A 23,997-nucleotide genomic window follows, 5' to 3' on the forward strand; every position below is an offset into this window, starting at 1 on the left:
GGTCATAATAATCTGGACACTCAGAATATATATATATATATATATATATATATATATATATAGAGAGAGAGAGAGAGAGAGAGAGAGAGAGAGAGAGAGAGAGAGGAGAGAGAGAGAGAGAGAGAGAGAGATAGAGAGAGAGAGAGAGAGAAAGATTACAATTTTTTCACCTTTCTTGCAAAAAAATTCTAATTTTGTTGGATTTTTTTTCTGTTTTAAGTAATTTTGATTTGTTTAAAACTATTAACACATCATTTTCAATGTTTAGGTCATAATATCTACTTACCCTGGTAGTTATATTTTTTTTCTAATTTTAAGGTGTAAAGTACTGCCCCAAACAAACCTTAAATTTTTCTACTTTTTATTACATCTATGCAATGATACCTATCTTCAATGAATGGTGCCACCTTTTAAGCCTTTTAAGGATTTCCCTACATCAAGCCAAGTAGTTCAAATACAATATTCTTACAAAATTATTTTATATCAAATTAAATTTGGTTTGGTATTAAAGGTAACTGAAACTGAATAACGGGATTCAATTGTTTTTATTACCAGTGTATACACTGCTCTTATATTAAATTTGGCTCATGCTACCATTCTTTTGATATATAAGTTAAATATAACATTAAAATTAAATAAAATAATATTAAAAATACTTTCTAATTTATTAAGGGCTTTAATAGTAAGCATACCACTGTATAAGAATCTGATAACTATTTCCATTTTCTAGTAACAGTAATTAAATATAATATTTCCCCCAACAAAATAAAAGAAAACACAGAATGATTTAAAGGTAGAAAATATATCATCACTAGTAAATTATCTCAGAACTGAGGATTTTGTTTTCAACTAGGATTTTTAAAAAATATATTTTGATTGATTTTAGAGGGAGAGGAAGGGAAAGGGAGAGAGAGAGAAACATCAGTGTAAGAGAAACATTGATGGGCTGCCTCCTGTATGCCCCACTAGGGATGGAGCCCCACAACCTGGGCATGTGCCCTAAGTGGGAATTCAACTGGTGACCTTTTGGTGACTGGGATGATACTAACCAACCAAGCCACACCAACCAGGGGTACTTGTGAAATATTAGCTAAAACATAAGTCCTAACAGAGGAAAAACATCAATAATTTCACTTTTTTTGTTGTTAGAAATGGCAATACCTACATATCATAAATATAGAATTAAGAAATAGAAGATATTTCTAGGAATATATCCCAAGAAACTAGAAACATGAATCAGAAAGGAAAAAAGAAAAGAAATAGAAGATATCCAAAATTCTAAGCAGGTTAAGAATGGATTATAAATCCTAATGTTTGCAAACTTTCTTTTTATAGTACACTAGAGGCCTGGTGCATGAAATTTGTGCACTGGAGGCGGGGGGGGGGGGGGTGCGTGTCCCTCAACCCAGCCTGCAACGACACCAACATCCCGCACCCCAGCCTCCCTCCCTCCGTGGGCTGGGGCACGCATGACACTGGGGCTCGTGGCTGGGGTGACGCCACCCCAGCATCCTGTGCCCCCCAGCTGGCCCCTGGTCAGAGGCCCGCCCACCAGCCCTCCCTACCTCCATTAGCCAGGGCGCATGGGATGCTGGGGCTCATGGCCTGGGCAACACCACCAGCGTCCAGCCTCTATGGGTGCCGCCATCTTTGTGATGGAGTGATGATTAATTTGCATATTATCCTTTTATTAGATAGGATTCTTTGTTTTCTATACATACAATATTTATTTAAAAATAAATTCATGAGATTGAAAATAATCATTTATTGAAATTGATCTGATATGAAGAAATAATAAACTTGTCAAATTGTGTGTGTGTTTGTGTGTGTGTATGTGTGAGAGAGAGACTTTACCTGACTTACATCTGTAACATCTGGTTATTTTCAATGATCAGAAAAAGAAATTCCTTTTCAATGTGCATTCTACAAAACCAATCTCTGGCTTGTTTTTCTGTAGGCTATAAATGTGTTAATAAACTAATCAAATCAATGTGCAACTGAAGCCTTCAACCAGCTCAGAAATTTAAAATAAATTCATATACTTTTAAAAATTTAATTGTATTACGAAATCAGTCTCTATGTATTCAGGGATTAGCATGTAAATTATCTATAAAGATGATTATTTTAATAACCTAAAAAGCAGTAAAACAATCCAAATAAATATTGATGTATTATTACATGTGATATATATTAATTTGAATATATACATGTATATATCTATATAAACATGACTGCATAGGAGATATATGTATATATAGGTATATTTATATAGAAGACTATTTTTATAATCTTGATACTTTTTAAATAGCATTAAAAACTAGTATGTAATAAAACTTTAAAATAAAAATTTAGCAAATATTTGCATGTTAACTGTTACATTCAGTTTCTACCAAAAAAAAATTATGTGTAAATGGGTAATGCAAATAAGGAAAAGAAAGGAAAAATTATTACATCTGACCCTGGCCAAGTAGCTCATTTAGACAGAGTATCATCCTAATACTCCAGCTGAGGATTGCGCTGCTGGCAGTGGCAGCGGCACAGGTGTGATGGGGGTGTCGCCTTCCTCTGATCGCCAGGTCGCCTCCCATCCCTGACTGCTTCTGGACTGTGAGAGGGGGCAGGTTGGGCTGAGGGACCCCCCCCATCCAGTGCCTGAATTTTCATGCACCAGGTCTCTAGCATATAAATAATGAATATATCATTTTGAGCAATAGTAATAGTAATGCTATTAGTGATGTAAACATTAAGAACACCCATCATTTGAGAGAATATGGATGGACTTTGAAGAATTAAGTGAGATAAGTAGGCAGAGAAAGACAAATACAGTATGATCTAGCTTATAAATGCGTTCTGTAAACAAACAAAAAAACAAGTTCATAGAAAAAGAGATCAGACTTGGGCTTACCAGAGACAGAGGTTCAGGGGAAGGCAGGCAAAAGGTACAAACTTCTAGTTATAAGACGAATAAGTGCCAGGGATATAACACTACATGATGACTATAGTTAATGCTGCTGCATGATCTACAGGGAAGTTGTTTGGAGAGTTCATCTTGAGAGGTCTCATACAAGGAGATTTTTATTATTTTTCCCCCTCTTTTTGATCGATAGGAGAAAATAAATGTTAGCTGAACTTCTTGTGGTCATCATTTCACAATATATGTAAATCCAAAGCCAAGCTGTGTGCCTTAAACTTATCCAGTGATGCATGACAATCAGTTCTGAATGAAAATGGGAGAAAAAGAAGGAGCAAAGTTCAAATAGTGACACATACAGTCTCACACCAGGGGCTGTATTCTTAACCTTGCACATATTGCCTCTCACAGACGCCAAATGCTAACTCCTCAAAGCCGCTTTACAGGGGTTATTCTCCACCTTCTTCTCCTCCTCTTCTCCCTTCTTTCTTGTGTTCTTTCAATTTATTTTAATCCCTCAGGCTTCAATTAAAGTGATGTCTACTAGGTTGGCATTCAAGTATTCTTATTTAATTAAATGTTAACTGGAAAAGCAGAAAGAGCTATAAAATTAAATAGAATCATTAATGAATATATTTGAAAAGTAATTTAATAACTCTGTTCTTTTTCTAGTAACTATACATGATAATGTCCTTAATTCCCTATATGTTTTATTAGGGAGCAAAACCTAATAAACAGGGAAACTGAATGGGGGTTTTACACCAAACACTCCAGTGCAATTTTGCAATGATGAGGAAATCATTTGCACTTATCATGTTTTTATTTCCCTAACTACTATGCCTCAAAGCCATTTTTAGTAATATATAGTTCCATATATATATTAGGCATTATTTAATTATGTATTGTATGTCCTAACATCTAAATTTACACTACAGCTTACTGCCGTGTAATGAGTGTGTTTTTAGTGTTATAAGTACTGGGTTAAATATTCACTGTGCCAGTTATTAGCTGTGTGATCCTGGGTGAATTTCAGCCTCTCTGAGCCTCAATTTCCTAAGCTGTAATATTCAGATAATATACATTAAATGTATGGAATTATTGAATATAGTGTATAGGAAAGTGCTTTGTAAACTTTAAAGTATGTAAACATTTATTAACTTCTTATAATAATGTCCTGAAGCCCATGCTGGGAATTGTCTAATGAGTAATAAAAATTTCATAATAAGTAATATTTTATTTATGAAGTAACCTTTAATTACAAGTTACAGAACTCCATGTTTCAGTATGTTATACAGTATTATACACTCTAAATAGATGATGTGTCTTTTGAATGGAATCAGAAGAATAAGAGGAATAGCCTGCTGGTGTGATTCAGTTTAGTCCCATGCATCAGGAGGGTGCCAACTGGATTCCTGGTCAGGGCACATGCCCCAATTGTGGGTTTGATCACCAGTAGGGTGCAGGGTGGAGGCAGCCAATAGAAATTTCTCTCTCATTGATATTTCTCCCTCTCTCTCTTAGTCTCTGTTCCTCTTTCTGAAATCAATAAAAATATTTAAAAATATATGTATATGAATAATATATGTGTTATTAATATTAATAACCCATATGTGCAAAATACCTTGCAAGAGATTATACTTATTTTTCTTTAAAAAGTGATTCTCTTTGCCCTATCTGGTTTGGCTCAGTGGATAGAGCATCAGCCTGTGGACTGAAGGATCCCGGGTTCTAATCTGGTCAAGGGCACTTGCCCAGGCTGCAGGCTCAGTCCCCAGTAGGGAGCATGCAGGAAGCAGCCGAACAATGATTCTCTCTCATCATTGATGTCACTCTCTCTCTCTCTCTCACTCTCCCTTCCTCTCTGAAATCAATAAAAAATATTTTTTTAAAAAAGGGATCCTCTTAAAATTATAATCCCAAAAAATCTTATTCATTTAATTTGGAAGTAGTTTATAAAGATAGTTGTAAGATATGCACTGAACCCAAATATTGAAAATAACACCTGGTTGAGAGTTAATCCTATCTAATAAAAGAGTAATATGCAAATTAACCATCACTCTGCTACGCCCACAAGACACGCCCACCAGCCAATCAGGAGCGAATATGCAAATAAACCCAACCAAGATGGCTACAGCCACAGAGAGCAGGAGGGAGGCTTGGGTTTCCCCGGCAATGGAGGAAGCCAAGCTTTCCACCTGCCCTTGCCGGCCTAGGCCTCTACTCAAGGCTACAAAGTTTCAATGATAGAAGATACATAAACCCAAACAGAAATGGCGGCAGCCACAGAGCTGGAAAGAGCAGGAGGCGAGGGTTGCCCCCGGCGATGGAGGAAGCCACGCTTTCTGCACACCCTGGTTGGCCCAGGCCTCCGCTTAAGGCTACAAAGTTTCAATTATAGAAGACACATAAATCCAAAAAAAATGGCTGCCGCCTTGGAGCAAGCAGAAGGCCTGGCTCCGTTCCAGGCTACAAAGTTTCAATTGTAGAAGATAAATAAACCCCAGATACCAGGGCCTCTGCTTGGGTCGCCAGGGGGCGTGGCTGGCCTGCAAACCACCACAGGCCTCTCACCCAGGCCGCCTCACACCCCAAGGGAACCCCTACCCTGATCCGGGACACCCTTCAGGGCAAACCAGCTGGCCCCCACCTGTGCACCAGGCCTCTATCCTATCTAATAAAAGAGTAATATGCAGATTGACCATCACTCCAACACACAAGATGGCTGCCCCCATGTGGTCAAAGATCCTGCCCCCATGTGGACACAAGATGGCCACCACAAGATGGCCAGCAGGGGAGGGCACGTGGGAGGGATCAGGCCTGCAAGGGAGGGCAGTTGTGGGAGATCAGGCCAGCAGGGGAGGGCAGTTAGGGGTGACCAAGCCAGCAGAGGAGGGGAGTTAGGGGTGACCAAGCTGGCAGAGGAGGGAAGTTGGGGGTGACCAGGCCTGCAGGGAGAGCAGTTGGGGGGGACCAGGCCTGCAGGGGAGGGCAGTTAGGGGTGACCAGGCCTGCAGGGGAGGGCAGTTAGGGACAAACAGGCTGGCAGGGGAGTAGTTAGGCATCAATCAGGCTGGCAGGAGAGTGGTTAGGTGGTGATCAGGCTGGCAGGCAGAAGTGGTTAGGGGCAATCAGGAAGGCAGGCAGGTGAGCATTTGGGAGCCAGCAGTCCTGGATTGTGAGAGGGATGTCCAACTGCAGTCAGACATCCCTCGAGGGGTCCCAGATTGGAGAGGGTGCAGGCTGGGCTGAGGGACACCCCCCTCCCTCGTGCATGAATTTCGTGCACTGGGCCTGTAGTAAATTTATAAAATCAACAGGAAATTTGTCATAAAATAAAAAATATTATATTTTTATATACAAGCAAGTTCTAACTTCAAAACATCTTATAATGTATTCTTATTATAATGTCCACTACAAATATACACAGTAAATATTAACCAACTTAAATATATGTTGTCTATCCAATTGTTTTGGAAAGTCTCCAATACACTACAGTTTTTTCATTCAATATTTATATTTTCATTGTAACACGTGATAATAATAATAAGTCGTCAGTAGGAAAACTAGTGTTAGGAAGACCCAGAGCCCTCGAGAAAACGATGGAGCATTCCTGGGCACCAGTGATTGAATCTGTTCTGTAGGGATGCTTGTTTGATAAATCTGCAGAAGAAATTATTGCCTCAATATTTATATCTCTATTTCTCTGTATCTAATTTAACATGCTTATAATTCCTGAGACAGTATTAGAAATCTGTTCAATAATTATGCCTCAGTTCTTACATGGCATTTAAATTCCTGGCCATTAATATATTACTGGTCTGCTAAGGTTGTAATTTGAAACTTAATTCCTATTGACTAAAATTAACCAATTTCCAATGCATTTTTATCATATGATAGCTGAACTTCTTGTGGTCATCATTTCACAATATATGTAAATCCAAAAGCCAAGCTGTGTGCCTTAAACTTATCCAGTGATGCATGACAATCAGTTCTGAATGAAAATGGGAGAAAAAGAAGGAGCAAAGTTCACATAGTGACATATACAGTCTCACACCAGTAAAGCACTTGGGTCAGTGCTTGAGATTGTTATCTTGAAATCCTAATGAGATCTGGACCAGGTGCCCACATGCTCATTTTATACTGGGTCCCACAAAGTATGTGCTAGTCATGTACCTGTGTTCACTGAGTTAGATTTTCTCTCCAGTTACAGGAGGCCTTTGGGGGTGGGGTGGACCCCTATAAGTAGCCAGAGATACATCTCACTCTAGTATGTAAACAATTTTACTTAGATTAATAGATTGTTAATGAGTTAAACATATCATATTTTTTCATGATATTAAGCTGTATACCTTCTTGATCCCTATGGCCTCTATGCAGAGAGGAATAAAAAATTATGAAGTTATATAACTTGTGTTTAAATTATTTTTAAAATGATTATGATTTAAATGAAGATCCTTCATCTAAACTTCTCTGTTAGAAATTATGTCTGCTTGATATTTTAAAAAAATTTGTTGGAATCACAAATTCAATAATGAGTATCTTGGATAACAAACACTCACTAGGTGAAGTTATCCTATCTAATAAAAGAGTAATATGCAAATTAACCGTCACTGCCCTACAACCACAAGCCACGCCCACCAGCCAATCAGGAGCGAATATGCAAATTAACCCAACCAAGATGGCTGTGGCCACGGAACAAGCAGGAGGCTTGGGTTTCCCCGGCAATGGAAGAAGCCAAGCTTTCCGCACACCCTGGCAGGCCCAGGCCTCCACTCAAGGCCACAAAGTTTCAATTATAGAAGATAAATAAATCCCAACAAAAATGGCGGCAGCCATGGAGCTGGAGAGAGCAGGAGGCTTGGGTTGCCCCTGGCGATGGAGGATGCCAAGCTCTCACAGCCCTGGCCTACCTTGGCCTCTACTCAAGGCTACAAAGTTTCAATTGTAGAAGATAAATAAATCCCAGATACCAGGGCCTCTGCTTGGGTCACCGGGGGGTGTGGCCGGCCTGCAAACCACCACAGGCCCCTTGCCCAGGCCATCCTACACTCCAAGGGAACCCCCACCCTGATCTGGGACACCCTTCAGGGCAAACCAGCTGGCCCCATTCCACCCATGCACCAGGCCTCTATCCTATCTAATAAAAGAGTAATATGCAGATTGACCATCACTCCAACACACAAGATGGCTGCCCCCATGTGGTCAAAGATGGCTGTCCCCATGTGGACACAAGATTGCCACCACAAGATGGCCAGCAGGAGAGGGCGGTTGGGAGGGACCAGGCCTGCAAGGGAGGGCAGTTGGGGGCAATCAAGCCTGCAGGGGAGGGCAGTTGGGGGTGAGCAGGCCAGCAGAGGAGGGAAGGTGGGGTGACTGGGCCTGCAGGGAAAGGCAGTTGGGGAGGACCCAGGCCTGCAGGGGAGAGCAGTTGGGGGGGACCAGGCCTGCAGGGGAGGGCAGTTAGGGGTGACCAGGCTTGCAGGGGAGGGCAGTTAGGGGTGACCAGGCCTGCAGGGGAGGGCAGTTAGGAGCAAACAGGCTGGCAGGGGAGCAGTTAGGCATCAATCAGGCTGGCACGGGAGTGGTTAGGGGGTGATCAGGCTGGCAGGCAGAAACAGTTAGGGGCAATCAGGAAGGCAGGCAGGTGAGCAGTTGGGAGCCAGCAGTCCTGGATTGTGAGAGAGATGTCCCACTGCCCATTTAGGCCCCATCCTACCTTGATTTGGCCTAAATGGGCAGTCGGACATCCCTGGAGGGGTCCCAGATTGGAGAGGGTGCAGGCTGGGCTGAGGGACACCCCCCCACACACGAATTTCGTGTACCGGGCCTCTAGTATGTCTATAATTCATATATCTGGAGAAAGAGTATGGTTTATTGAGCTACTTAACAATCTAAATGTTATTAAATCTGGAAAAACTATGGGTTCAAATGGATTCATCACTTCAATATAGTTACAGTTTTAAAAGGGGTAAAAATAATCTCTCAATTTGCAAATTTGATTTGTTTAGTAAAAATAAATATTTGAAACGTATTTTATACCTCTTGCGAATCCGAATTGCTCTATTATAGTACCAATATTGTTCGTGTCTCTGATTTGTGCACATTTCCTATATAAAAATAGATTCAAACATGTTTATAAATATGTACAAAAATAATTATACATCCCAATGAATTTTCAGTAAATCAATGCACATAGAGAGAAAAAGAGTATTACAATTTACACAGAGGACTTCTTTTGTCTCATTGCAGTCATTAACCACAAGAAAGGGTAACCTCTATCCTCACTTCTAATAGCATAGATCCATTAGCTTGCCACATGTAATTGAAAGCATATGACTGGATTCCATCATTCAATATTTTATTTATGATAATTCATCTGCGTTGTCAGTATTGGCAATAGTTCATCCCATTTTTGTTTCTCAATAGTATTCCATTGTATGAATATAAAATTTGCTTATCCATAATATTTTAGATAAATAATTTAATTCTCCCACTTAGGATTGATATTCATAGATTCGTATACACTCTCCTCCCACATTAATGAACAAATTAAAGATCATTTAAACTGCACTTGAAATGGAGAGAATTGCCCTTTGGAGATATTTATCATAACAAGATTATTTCCATGTAGGAAGTGTTCCTTTTTAATTATTTTAAGACCAGAATTGCCAGAGTAACATAGTACTTTAATAATTATCTAGATTTTTTAGCACAATATCTAAAATACTTATTTATGTAATGAGGATTTTGGAACTTTCCACAATTTATGTTTATTAGTGTAAAACTGGACACCATTTATTACTTTTTCTACCACCATCTCTTGATGTATTTATATACATTTTGAAAGAAATATGACGGTAAACATTGTTATGATCAGACACTTTGCTCTAGGTATTTTTAATCTGATTTATTTTAGCATTACTTCTTTTTTATGTAAATAAAGTATTATCCCCAGGGTTGAGATGCAGCTCTCTGTACCCCTACAATAATTAGTATATTGACAGTTATTCAGAAAAATCCATATTTCTTTGACAGGATCCAATTATGTTCCTCACTTAAAGTATTTAGTAATACATGAAATGATGTGCTATTTAGCCTCAAATATTTTCTTTCACTAATTCTTTTAGAAATAAATGAAAAACTACACAAATAGCATAATGAGCAATAATTTCATTTCTTGAATAACTGCTATTTCTTAAACCAATATTTTATATTTTTATTACATATCCATAAATATATTTAGAGATTTTAGGTTGAAATAAATCATGGCAATTTTACTCAAGATCCCCTACTTCCCACTTTTATGTGGTTTCTATTGGGGTTCTGAATGATTAATTATGTCAATCATTTATTACTTTACATTATTTAAAATATAATTTCTGAAATCATACTCTGTGACAGTCCTCAATCTAGACACTAGAGATACAAAGATCTTCCAAAGGATTTATTCATTCTTGCAATCAATATTTATTGGAAGTTTAAAATAGTAATAGGCTGTATCAGTAATGGTTCCACAGAACAGTACAGATTTATAAATAATCAGACATTTATTATACAGATTCAACCTTAATTGTGGGATCTGGTTAAAAAATTTATGTCAGGCTTTGTTTTTGAGCAGGATGTCAGGAACAGAAATCAGATGCAAATAGGGGAAGTGAGCACAAACTGGAACCCACAAGGCTGTTCTGGAAAGTATAGGAACAACTTAAAAACTTTAATGTAATGTCACCATTAAGCCTCAAATTTTGAGTACCAGGCTGTCCTCCATGTCAGAAGGCATGGGAGGGGTGGGTGGGGGCAATGAGAGGAGGAACAATTCCTTACTAGCGCTTAGCCCAGGATTCAGAGAAAGTTAAGATGAAGATCTGGTAGGAGTTGAAGGAGCTATGGGTGGATCCTGCTGCTCACCTGTGCTAAGAAGAGCTGGCAGATAGGTGACAGCAATGATGCCTTTTTCTCTGCATTTACCCTCTGTGAGAACCACACTAGAGTCACCGGATAATCAAGGCAACAGAGTGTGAAAGGCCTTGTTGATAGTACGCCGGAATGGCCAAGGCCACTCTGAACATGGGAATCTTAATCAGAATGTTCAAAGCTAAGATAATGTAAGCAGGTGCAAGGCCACAGCAATCTCATGGTATAGTGCGCACGTGTGCCCTTCTATAACCCAAATGACTGATGTCATTGTTGGCAACTAGCCTCTTTTGTCTAAGTGGTATAATGCCTCATTGACCAGCCAGTGTGCTGTGCAGAAGAGTGTACTGGAGAAAAGTCAGGCTCAGAGGAAATAGCTGCTGCTGTTTTGAGAGGAGCACAGGAAAAGGCTAGAGAGAGGAGAGACACCAGAGTGGCAAGAGTGGAGAAATCAGGTGCCACTGCTATGTGAAGCAGTGAGGGGCAGCGTGCGGCTGCTCAGATAATAACTGTGGGTACAGAGACTGATGCTGCTTTGTGGGAAAGATGTATTTTGTTAACCAAGTGGTGTGCGGCTGCCTGTATGAAACTGCTGTGAAGGACTGTTTTGTCTGATGGCTATATGGCCACTGGCTTCTATAATAAAGACTCATTCTTATACACCCACAACTTCTTATGCTTTCTCTGTCTACCACCAGTGTCCAAGAAGGTCCAGCCCTGGCAGAGAGGCTTGGACCCAACAGTTAGTGTAGCGAGCAGGGTTGGAGAAGGAACCTGCCCCCATAATTGGTGTAGTCGCACAGAATTCAGAATATATGGACTCAGAACACAGTGCTCGAGCTGTGCTCTGACACCCTCCATGTGTAAAAAGATGGCTCCAGCTTCAATCATCCTTACAAATCATAGCCAAAATGTTTCTTACAGCCTGTGCTAACCCAAAACTATGAAAGAATGTTGATTATGAGCAATTTGCTCCAGCTTAGCTAGGTTGACACAATGAAATAACTGGGAAGACATTTTATTATGAGCTGTTATTGTGATGATAAGTCAGATATGGCATCAGGTCTCATAGAATTTAATATCATTGGGTACCTTTAGCAAAGAATGAAATGCTTAACTGCATTCAAGATAGCAATAGCTCTGAGAGCATGGGACCGATCTAACTGGTCTCTCTTACAATTAATGTCTTCAATGACAGACCGTCCATACCTCCTTCTTTCTCGAAGTCTCGACTCTTTGCATCCTCTGAATAAATTCTAATGGTATATATTTAATAGATCCTATTTTCCCATTTATTGGATTACAGTTACTTTATTCTGTTGATATTCATTCTTGAATTGTTTCCACTTGCATGATATACTTTATAAGTTGTTTTCTGTTTTCCATGCAGTACAATATGCAAAGAAAGGAAAGGTAAATATATATTTTGAGTCAGCCACATATATCACAAATCTTAAATGTGTTTGTGTTTGTAAATTTATTTCCACTTGCTAAATTGGCAGGAATGTAACAGAAACATGATAGTGGTACAGGATAAGTAACTTAGCATTTTTTGTAATGTGGCATTTTTGTACAGATTGCATTTTCATTTTAATTTACACTGTGGTTTTTCAAATGACGTCAGAAGTTAGTCATGACAATATTTTTTTCAGACGATTCTGTGAGAAGTACTGCATTGCAAGACATGTGGATGAGTAAAAATATAAATTTCTGCATTTATATATTTTAATTATTTTTGCTCTCCTGTAAAAGATAAATTCTAGTGTGTGCGTGTCCATACTTCCATACATATGCACATGTATATGTCATATCTGTTGTTAGTGGTATAAGATAGGAGTTTAGTTTCATTCTTTTTACATGTAAAAATCCATTTTCCCCGGCACCATTTACAAAAGACAGTGTCTTTTTTTTTTTAATTGAGTAGTCTTGACTCCCTTGTCAAATATTAGTTGGCCATATAAGCATGAGTATGTTTCTGGACTCTTGATCATGTTCCTTTCGTCTATGTATCTGTATATGTGCCATCACCATATTGTTTTAATTGTAATTTTTTGTAATACCAGTTTGAAATAAGAAAATGTGAGCCCCTTGCTTTGTTCTTCTTTCTCAGAATTTCTTTGGCTATTCAGGATCTTTTGGTTCCAAATTAATTTTAGGATTTCTTTTCTATTTTTGTACAAATAGCAATGGAGTCTTGAAATGGATTGCAATGAATATACAGATGGCTTTGGGAAATTTCAACATTTTAACAATGTTAGTTCTTCCAATCCATGAACACAGAATATCTTTTTATTTATTAGTGTTGTCTTCAAATTTCTTCCATCAATGTCCTATAGTTCTTAGTGTAGAGATATCTCATATCCTTAGCTAAATTTATTCCTAAGTATTTTATTGTTTTGTTGCTATTGTAAATGGAATTTTTTTTAATTTTTTTTCAGATACTTTTTTGTTAGTGTATCAAATTGCTACTTGTTTCTCTATATTGATTTTCTATCCTGAAACTTGACTGAATTTGTTGACTAGGTTTAATAGGTCTTTGGTGAAGTCTTTAGGATTTTCTACATAGTTGTGCACATAGGGTTTTGCGTAAATGAAGAAAGCCAATTGGATTTGTCAACATATATGTAAATTGTATCTTGCACAAAACCTGCTGTGTTTTTGTTGTTGTTGCTGCTGCTGATGGTGATAGTGGTAATTAATTAAAACCTAAGTTGTTGTTTTTTATTTCAGAGAAATATATTTTTCTTCCAGAAGACTAGGTCAATTTTAGGCCAACTATTGAATTTTCTAGGATGCAGTGCTATTATTATTCTTTTTTGTGTGTCTTGGAGTTATCATTTCATAGGTTGATTTTTACTTTAAACATATAAAATTATATATCTTTTTAATTTTTTTCAATTACAGTTTATATTCAATATTATAGTCAATAATATTATAACTGTGTACTTTGTTATTATTATTCTTTTTTTTTCAATTTTAAAAGACTTAGTATATTAATTGACCAGATTACAAAAATAACCATGGTAAATACCTTAGACTTCATTCTTCTAATAAGCCTATTGATCTGGTCTTCCCTGCTACCAGCATCTCCACCTTATACACAATGGGTGGTCTTTCTCTTCCCCCAGTTCCTGGAGAACTTGAAGGGCCACAGGCAGTTGTTAGCTTCATTGAAGCGCTTTCCAACAGTATAGATCTCATGAATCAGATCTTCCATGCAGATGTCATATTTACCAAGAGATTGAGCAATCAATGAGTTATATGTCAGGACAATTAGTTTTTTGTTGGTTTTGCCATAACCACACTTTTAGGTCAATTCATGTTCTGACCTCAGGTTTGGGTACCCCGCCCCCCCATGCAATATATGGTTCCACAATCCTCAGCATGTTCATGGAAGCCTTGTTGAGCTTCACAAAGGGCCGTTGAATACTTGGCAAAGGCTAAGAAGCTGCAGCACCTTCTATGGGCTCATCCTACTGATACCTCTCATCCATGACAAATGCCAATTTGGGTTCGGCAGGTACATAGAAGTTGCCAGCTTTTCTTGCCATCTTAGCCATTTGAATCTCCGTTCTGTTCATCTGCCTGTATTCCTTGTGATAGTGCTTAGCTTTTTCATAGATGAGCTTTCATCTTGCCTTTCAAAGCATCTTTTCAGCAAACTACTTTCTCAAGTGCTTGGACTTCAGCTCTGAGAAATACCTTCACTTTTTCTTGAGGGTTTCTGGCACGGCAGGAACCTTCTTCCTCTTCTTCTCTTCTGCACCCTCCATGGTTCCAGCTGGAAAAGAGACTTATTGTTCTTAAATATCCTGTGTCCATACTATACTTCTCTTTCAAAGTTATACTAATCTTGGCATCCTATTTCCAATTAAATGTGAAATTTTAGGAGATGGTTGTAAGATCACTCTATTCTTAAAATATGACTCAGCATTTTTTTAACAAAGAAAAATATTAAGTAATAAAGGACTTTATTGCCTCATCCTATGCTATATTCTTGTGATAAATATATTCTTTGCTAATTTACTATGATTTAAAAATAAGAACAAGCAAAAATGCCATTATTGAATCTAATTTTCTACCACCAATTACAATTTAAATTACAAATTAAAAATGGACCCAAATATTTTAAAGATAAAATAAGAGTTTGTGACTGGCCTGCAGTAATATCCCAAATGAACCTCTCTTCAAAAATATTTATGATGACTCTTATATTAAGGCACCAATTAATATTAACAAATCACAAAGTACTAACCTTGATGACAGAAAAGTATTTGCTAGTAAACCTTTTTATTATTTTGCATAAGAAAGAAGAAATAACCTTTGACTTTTCAGATGGTGCTTTTTTTAGCTCTTTCTGGAATCAGTGATTTAAAGAAATGTTTTTATTGATTTTATTTGAAATTAAAAAGAGACAAAGACAGTAGAGATTGAGGAAGAGGCAATATCACTAACAAAAAAACACACAGTATAACCATTTAATTCCTAGTATGTAGAAGTCACTTTCTGAGGGATTAGCAATACAGTCAACAATGAGGCAATGCCCTGAAGGAATCCTTGATAAATAATCAATGTACACACTTATGCACATAGTTATTCCCTGATGGGAGCAAAGAATTAGTCTATCCACCCAGGTATATGCCTGGACAGAACTTCAGTTCTGTAAAAATTAAGTCATTACTGATTTATAAAACCAACAATTACATGTATGTGAAGTTTTGCTATGCTTATTGCCCCTAAACATATAATGTTTCAAATACTATTTTTTATTTAAAATATGTTTTAGATTAACTTTGATATAAAATTGAAACACATTCTGATTGTCATGATTGCCCATTCTGCTGAAAGTGGTTAAATTGCCTTATTTTTTTCAATCACATAAAATAGAGAAAACATATTTCTTCTAAAATGGAATACATTTATTTCCAAGCACAGTTTTGAAGAGTGGACTTTCAGGATCCAGAGAGCAGATTATAATATTATTTACTATATCCTTAAGGCCATAAAAATACAGGGCAAGAGAGAACTAATTGTTCCAAAGAAAGGCTTTTTCCTATGAACCTGACACAATAACACAATAGTGGAGCATGTGATTTCTTCCTGAGAGTATTCAGAAGCCAAGAAGTTTAGCAGGAACCATTTTTATTAAAATACCTTAAGGAACTAGAGTGTTGTAGAGAGGAAAGACAGAGAAACTTGAAAATAGATTTTGAATATTTCAATTTAATGTGTGCTTTACCTGATAAAGTAGTATTTCTAAGCACCTATTTTTTTTTACCAATATATAGCAAAAGTATTGTTATATATTGGTAGAAAACAACTGAAGAAATTGTAATAGGATATAAAAACAGGTATAGTTAAGAGTAAACCAACAAAACAACAACAAAAACTCAAAATGCTTTAAAGAAAAGCCAATTTAGTTTATATCATGTCCTATAAATCAAGAGAATTTATAATCCTTCAGTATACAGCAAGTTAATCTCAATATATCCAGTTAAATTTTTAGCTTTTTTCTTGAAGCAATAATGTATAGAGTGCATTCGTGAGGAAGACTAGAATCGAGCTCTAGCATCTAAAATTAAAATCTGTATTTGTAAGAACATTTATGCCTTTTTTCTCATGTTCAAAGTGAGAATAAAATATTATTTGTATACATGTTTTTTAGAATGATATAAAATGCTGAATTCAATAACTATAATGGAATGCAATATAATTCCTCCCATTTAAGAACTCAATGAATGCTTTTGCAGTGTATAATTATTAACTTTGTGTGGTTAAGCTCTGGTTTATCAGTCAGTGCTACTAAATATATGCTTTTAAAATAAATATAGAATAGATATCCCCATTTATATTACTCTTTCTTACATCTTTTCTATTAAATATGTTAGAAATATTAATTTCCAGGAAAGTATATAGACAGATAAGTAAAAGATTTAAGATGTGTGCATGAATGTGCATAATATTTTATGTTTCTAGTACTATGATCTAATTAAAGTTTTTATATTTACTTGAATTTTCTGAGTAGATTGTTAATTTGGCTTTGTTAACTTCCTTTAAAATTTCTCTTCCTTGTAACAGACATTATAGGATATGTCTAAATATCATTATTCCGTGTTATCCAAATGATGGCAAACAGCTGAACATAAGGGGCTTAATCACAAGGAACAACAACAGTCTGTAATTATTGGAATTGAGAGTCTAGTTAGATATTAGAAAAAAGTTATGGACCAAATATTAATTTCATACAATATCAACAGTAACCTTTCAAAGTGTGTATATATACGAACTACAGAAGAGAATATGAAACCACATAAGAAAGGCTCTTGTAAAAGCAAAGAAACAAGATGCTATCACCACTTTTTTACAAGTACTACCTCACGACATATATTGCTCATGAAAACATACTTTTTTAGTTTTAAAGTAGGATCTTTATATTAGGCAAAATTAAATATATTTTAGAAGTAGGTAGAATTTTTTTAATGTTTGTATTGATTTGCGAGAGAGAGAGGGAGGGGGAGATAGATACCATCTATGAGAGAGAAACATCAAATGCACTGCCTCCCGCATGTCCCCCACGGGGGATCAAGCCTTCAACCCTGGGCGTATGGCGTGACCTGTAATGGAACCAGTTACCTCTTGTTTCGTGGGTCAGGTCAATGCTCAACCACTGAGCCACACCAGATGGGCAGTAGCTGGAATTTTAATAAAAAGCAGGGACTTGCCATTGTTTGAAATGATAAGCTTAAAAAAGAACTCTCTGTGTTCATTGCTACATTATTCAGAGAGACCAAGACATAGAAATGACTGAAGTTCCCTTCAGTAGTTGATTGAATAAAGAAGATGTGGTACATATATACAATGAAGTACTATCCAGCCATAATAAAAGATGAAATACTGCAATTTGCAACAACATGGATGGAACTTGAGAATATCATGCTAAGTGAAATAAGACAGAAAAAGTCAAGTTCCGTAGGAATTCACTCATGTGGGATATGAAACTGAGAGCAAGAAATGATCATACAAGAAAAACAAACAAAAATTCATAGACACAGACAAAAATATGGTGGGTAACAGAGGGAGGGGGGGTGGGTTAGTAAAAGGTAAAGGGGGTCAAATATATTGTGACACAAGGGGATGTGACTTTGGGTGGTGGGAACACAATGCAATATACAGATCATGTATCATAAAATTTTATTAACCTATGTCATATCAGTAAATTTAATAAAAATAGATAAAGGATTGGGAGGAGAAAATATAGTATATGGTATTTTCTAATGCCTGGGCCTGAGGAGGGCTATGAAGAATATCTCCAGCTATACAGCCATTTCTGACAACCACAATTTTTAATTTTTTTAATGTAGGAGAATGCAAGAAAAATATATCTAATGTATGTGGGCTTGTTATTGCACCAAAACCAAATATGTGTTACCTCAATCTGAAGTTTAAGCAATAAATAAACTTACAATGAAATTGTAAGCCTAAATAATTTCCTTTCTAGATTCAAGTTTAATTCAGTGAACACATATTAAAAGGAATACATATGGTATTTAGGAGATAGAAATAAAATTAGAATAAAATATATCCTCTGTTCTCAAGAATCTAGTGGAAGTGACTGGCAAGCCGATACATAAATACAATGCATATTCTGGACAGGATGGTACTGAGAAGGAACTGTCAGCCTTGATCAAGATTATCATCACAGAAAAGGTAAAGATTACATGGAATTTGCATATATGATAAAGGTTAGGATGGACATGTGAATCCAACATGCAAATTGATCATAAAATAAAAAATATGTAAGTAACTTAAGGATAATTTAAATAATTTAATATTAATTTTATAAATATTAAACATGACATAAACAGAATAATTATTCTTGTTACATATATTTGTGTATTTGTTTTCAGATTCTTAGTAAAGTATGTCAGAGTTTTGTGCTGACATTATCAGAAAACAATGTATTTCCTTTCAATATAGTCTGCTAATGTTAGTGTTGCCATAGTCCTATCCACAATGGTTTTCAACGTATCTTTGTATGGTTCTTAAACTTAAAACTGTTGACACTTAAAGTTAATTTTATTTGTAGACCATTATACTTTTGAGAAAATACTTTATCTTTTTTCATAAATGTTCAGGTACCAGTAAATTCACAACAAATTCTAATATATAGATGATCCTCTAAAGAATATACTGAAATGTATAAATATTTTAGTCTAAATATTTAAACTGTTACTGGGTTTTGCCTCTATGCTGAACATTTTTCTTGATGATACATAGTTATAAGTCAAAACTCATCATATAATTTGTCTCTATAAGAATTTTGATTTTATAACAAAATTAAATGCTCCAAATCATAGGGTGGTTTTTTCAGGTTTATTTCATTTGAATACAGAATATAAATGTCCAATTAAAAACAGAAACTTCAGCTCAGCTGGTTTGGTTCAGTGGATAGAGCATCAGCCCACAGACTGAAGGGCCCGTGTCCAATTCTGGTCAAGGGCACATGCCAGGGTTGTGGGCTTCATCCCCAGTAGAGGGTGTACAGGAGGCAGCCAATCAATGATTTCCTCTCATCATTGATGTTTCTATCTCTCTCCCCTCTCCCTTCCTCTCTGAAATCAATAAAAATATATTTAACAACATAGAAACTTCAGTAAAAGATTATTTCCAAGTTTAATTGTAGATGTTCAAATTATTACAGTTCCTAGTTTGCTATTATAGGGATAAATACTAATGACCTCCTATTTGCATGTCTTGTTTACAATAATAAAAATACATTTAAAATCTTCCATTACTGAAAATGTTTTTGCAGTTCATCCATCCAAAATTTTGAGAACTTTCAAATGACTTTGAGTAAGACTCAATCAGAATGTAGAGAATACAACTGCATTAAAGTTAAATATTGTTTTAAGTAAGCTTGCTAGATTTAAGAGGGAGAAAAAGAGACTCACTTAGATTTTAATTTTACTGTAAATATGACCTATGCAATATTAGGTTCATATATAATTAATATTTATTTGATTTTTATCTGAAATTATTTTATCTGGCAACCAAACTGCAGGACACTGATTGATACTGTAATCCTATGAAGGCTCAGATACTTTTCAAAGAAAAATAGTGAACAGTGCTATGCTGGTTTGTTTCTTAAAATATATTTGTAATAATAGCTGCATCGCAGAAATTCTGTACTTCCTTTTTTTTTTCCTAAAACAAGAGTCAGAAAACTAGGCCTCCATATGAAATCTGGCCTGCCAACTGATTTAGAGAAACCAAGGAGCTAATAATAAGGTTTGCATATTTACACGGTTGAAAAAATAAGAGTAATATTTGTGACACATATACAGTTATGTAAAGTTCAAATTTCTACACACAAAAATCCATTTTTACTGAAATATCTCCATGCTCTTTCATGTATGCACTACTGGTGGCTGCACCCATTGTACAGCAGCAGGGCTGAGCAGTTGGGAGTTGATGCAGAGACAAAATGGCCCTCAAAGCTCTACACAACCTCCGCTGACTTTGCTTAAAGTGTGTGAATGTGCGAATTTTAACAGCTGCAGTTTTATTTCATGTTTCATAATTGAGTATGCTTTTTTATTTACCACAACATGGTTCGCTATCGAACTTTATGTGCACATTATCACTGCAAAATGAATTACTTTCTTTTCAAATTCAACTTTTAACTGAATTTGATATAGCCATTAAAATAATGTCAGACACATCTTTGACTTAAGGAAATAAATCCTCCAAATCCACCCATGTTTTAAATTAAATGGTATTCTTTGTGAGTCTCTATTTATAATGATATGAAAGTAGCCATTAAATTGTTTGTGAACTGCATTTAATGAAACCAGAGTACTACTTAGCATATGTATAATAAACCATGACATAAAAAATGAGTATAGCCAATTTAAAAATACCATTATTTTAAAAAAATATTTCTTTATGATTTCAGAGAGGAAGAAAGAGGGAGAGACAGAAACATTAATGATGAAAGAGAATCATTGATTGGCTGCCTCCTGCACGCCCCCTACTGGGGATCAAGCCTGCAACCCGGGCATGTGTCCTTGGCTAGAATTGAACCTGGGACCCTTCAGTCCAAAGGCCGGCGCTCTATCCACTGAGCCAAACTGGCTAAGGCACCATTATTTTTTAAGTCCTGTGTAAGATAATACACTATTGGATGCTTATCATTGCTACAGCTATTTTTTTCCAATAAAAATAAATCCATATAAGTTGAGACTTCATACAATAAGACAATTGGGTAGGATGAATACTCCTAACTCAGAAATTGCAAGTATCTCAAATTAAACTAAAAATTGCATTTCTGTCATAGATATAAATAAGTTAAGAGGAAGTCAGCCAAAGGAGAGAGAGTAAGCAGAAAACATAGTCTGTGTGGTTTGACAGGAGATGCATCTCCTTATGGTCAGTCAATTTCAGGAATAAGCTCATTAAAGGCACATTCCTTATTTTAGTATTTGCTCAGACTTAGGGAAAACCTTAAACTTGAAGACCTGTGGGCATGAGAAAAACCTTACTAAAGTTTGGTCAAGACAAAATAGAGGATAAGAAATGCGCAATTGTGAACACCTCGTTAACATTGAAATTGACTAATCACTTCTTGAATAATGTTAATACTTCATCAGCAGATTTATGATTTATGCTTTTCATCATAACAAGATACACTACATCAATGGTTGATGGTAACTTTTGACACACATTTTGCTATCAGTATATGGGAATAATGTTAATACATTTCTAAGTAACAGACTGGATTTCTTTAGCTCCTGTATATCAATCAAAAAATTCTTGATTTATATTCACAATAATTCCATACATTTCCCTATAGAAGCTCTGACATTTTAATTTTAGCATATTATTCATTGAAAAGTTTGAAAAGAAGCAACAGTTTAGGTATAGTAATTCTGTACTTATTTATAAACATTTGTATTAAAATATGAAATACCTAATTTGTAGATATATTCATGGTGGTAATAATTATTTCCAATCTCAATACAATAGATTCCTCTGAATCCTCAGAAAAATCTTGGTAATTGACTTAGACTTTGAATGTTCCACCAGCAGTTATCAAATGCATCCAGGTTACTACATTAGTCAGGACAACCCCAAATTCACACAAGGAATCACCCTTATTTTATTGATTAACTCAATTATATTCTTCACTTTGTCCAACCAGATCAACAGATAAAACATGAACACCTGAAAATGTAAATAATAATTTTAATGTAAACAATAAACACCCATTCCTATTATTAAAGTAATTCATGCTACCTTAAAAAATATAAAGCACTATTAAAAATCAACCTCTTTATTTTTCCTTCCCACACGTACTAGAATACCAACAATGTTTTCTCATTTCTTTTTTTAAACTCACAGAGTGCATTCAAATGTATCAGAAAAGTTAAGCTTAAGTATGAGTGTTAATTATCTCTTAGCAGGAGCAGCCCTGAGGTGGGATTCTTGGGGTACCACTGGAATAAGAATTTTCAGAGGTCCCCACGGGAGGACGAGGTATAGTAGAAAGCTTTATGTCCATGGAATTATACTCCTGGTTTCCAAACTCCCATTTCCCTTAGTCCAGTCACACAAGAAGTATAGCTGGGTGGGGTTTCAGTGGAGCCAAAATCAGACTCAGTGTTCAGAGTTGGTTTGGGGATTTTTGTTTGTTTGTTTGTTTGTTTTTCAGAGAAGAAGGGAGAGGGAGAGAGAGATGGAAACACCAATGATGAGAAAGAATCATTGATCGGCTGCTTCCTGCACGCCCCCTACTGGGGATCAAGCCCGAAATCTGGGCATGTGCCCTTGGCAGGAATCAAGCCCTGGAGCCCTCAGTCCACAGGCTGAGGCTCTAACTACCGAGGCAAACCATCTAGGGCCCGAGTTTTATTTCCATGTTGGAACCAGTCCAATAGGGCATGTCTTGCGTTTCCTGCTGTAGTCCATTAGTTAGTTTTGTGTGGGGTTTGCATGGCCATGGGCCACAGGGGCAAATACAAGAAAGCAGGAATGAGAGAGCCCCATGAGACAAGAGTCAAGGGCAACAAGAGGGGGAATTCTTTTGTTTCGGGGCTTATGTATTCCCAGATTTTCATGGGCTTGTAGTGGCTGCACCCATACTGGCCAATGACCTCTCTACCTAGGTTTGATGCACAGGCAAGTACCTTCGCTAGTCACCCCAATTTTACTGGACATGTGTCTATTTTTCCTTAGTTGGATTCCTTCCCCCAGAATTTAGCAGGGAATAGGCCTATGATCTTTGAGGAGAGTGATTTTGTAACTTCCTGGTAAAGCTGCCCAAATGACATGCCTATACTGTTTGGCCTCCCCTTTGCTTCTTTCCTATTATTAATAACTAGCTAATCACAATGGTGTCACATCCACCCACCTCTCTCCTCTCAATGAAGGAAGTCCATTAGCAGTTGGAGAAAAGCAAGCTAACACACAGAGAAATGCAGTGCTGAGAGGCAGAGATAGAAAAACACTGATGAGTGTCAAAGTTAACCTCTCTTCTTCTCTATTGTTAAAGCAATTAAATATATTCCTCCAAAGTTTTGGAAACATAAGACACTTCGGGGAGGGGGGGGGGGACTGTGGAATAGTTTATAACATAAGCATTGGGTTCCATTTTTCTATGAATATTGTACAAGATTATTGACAAATTGTCAGAAGAATTTGAGCAGGTGATGTGTTTGTGTATGTTTGTAAGAGAGATCACTGATTTTTAATTTTGATTTAGATTATTAAGGTTAGATGCAACAACAATACAAGGTGAGGCAAAAGTAGGTTTAGAGTTGTTCATATGGAAAATAATACAATAATTAAGAAATAACAACATAAGAATAAACTGGTTTGCATCATCACAGCCTGCTCACAACTCCCAAAACGTAACTTTTGTTCATTCTTACACAGAAGAGAACGACTGAAGACTAGAAATTAGCTACACCACACACTGAAGGTCACAGTAGGTGCACTTTAAGGAACATAGGTTTCCAGGTCACTAGAGAGAGGAATAGAGAGCTTAAGGGTCTTAAAGCATCATTGCTCCAAAGTGACAAATTCCACTTCTGTTCACTGACCTTGACCAGAAATAATCACGTGGCTCTACCTAACTGCAATGGAGTTAAGACACATGGAAGAACACCTGGGTT

The 23,997-nt window shown here is 36.6% G+C and overlaps 1 pseudogene across 1 annotated transcript in view; it reads right to left on the bottom strand.

The window, feature by feature from the left end:
- Positions 1-6,826: 6,826 nt before the first annotated feature.
- LOC308248298 (large ribosomal subunit protein uL30-like) overlaps positions 6,827-23,997 on the bottom strand; it is a 151,479-nt pseudogene continuing 134,308 nt past the window's right edge. The window contains exons 3-6 of the transcript in view: positions 17,459-17,517; positions 13,857-14,618; positions 8,951-9,018; positions 6,827-6,902 (exon numbers count right to left, since the gene is read on the bottom strand). The product of the transcript in view is annotated as a large ribosomal subunit protein uL30-like (transcript). The remainder of the gene's footprint in view (positions 6,903-8,950; positions 9,019-13,856; positions 14,619-17,458; positions 17,518-23,997) is intronic.

The sequence above is a fragment of the Plecotus auritus genome, assembly GCF_963455305.1.
Source record: "Plecotus auritus genome assembly, chromosome: 5".
NCBI classification, from domain to species: domain Eukaryota; kingdom Metazoa; phylum Chordata; class Mammalia; order Chiroptera; family Vespertilionidae; genus Plecotus; species Plecotus auritus.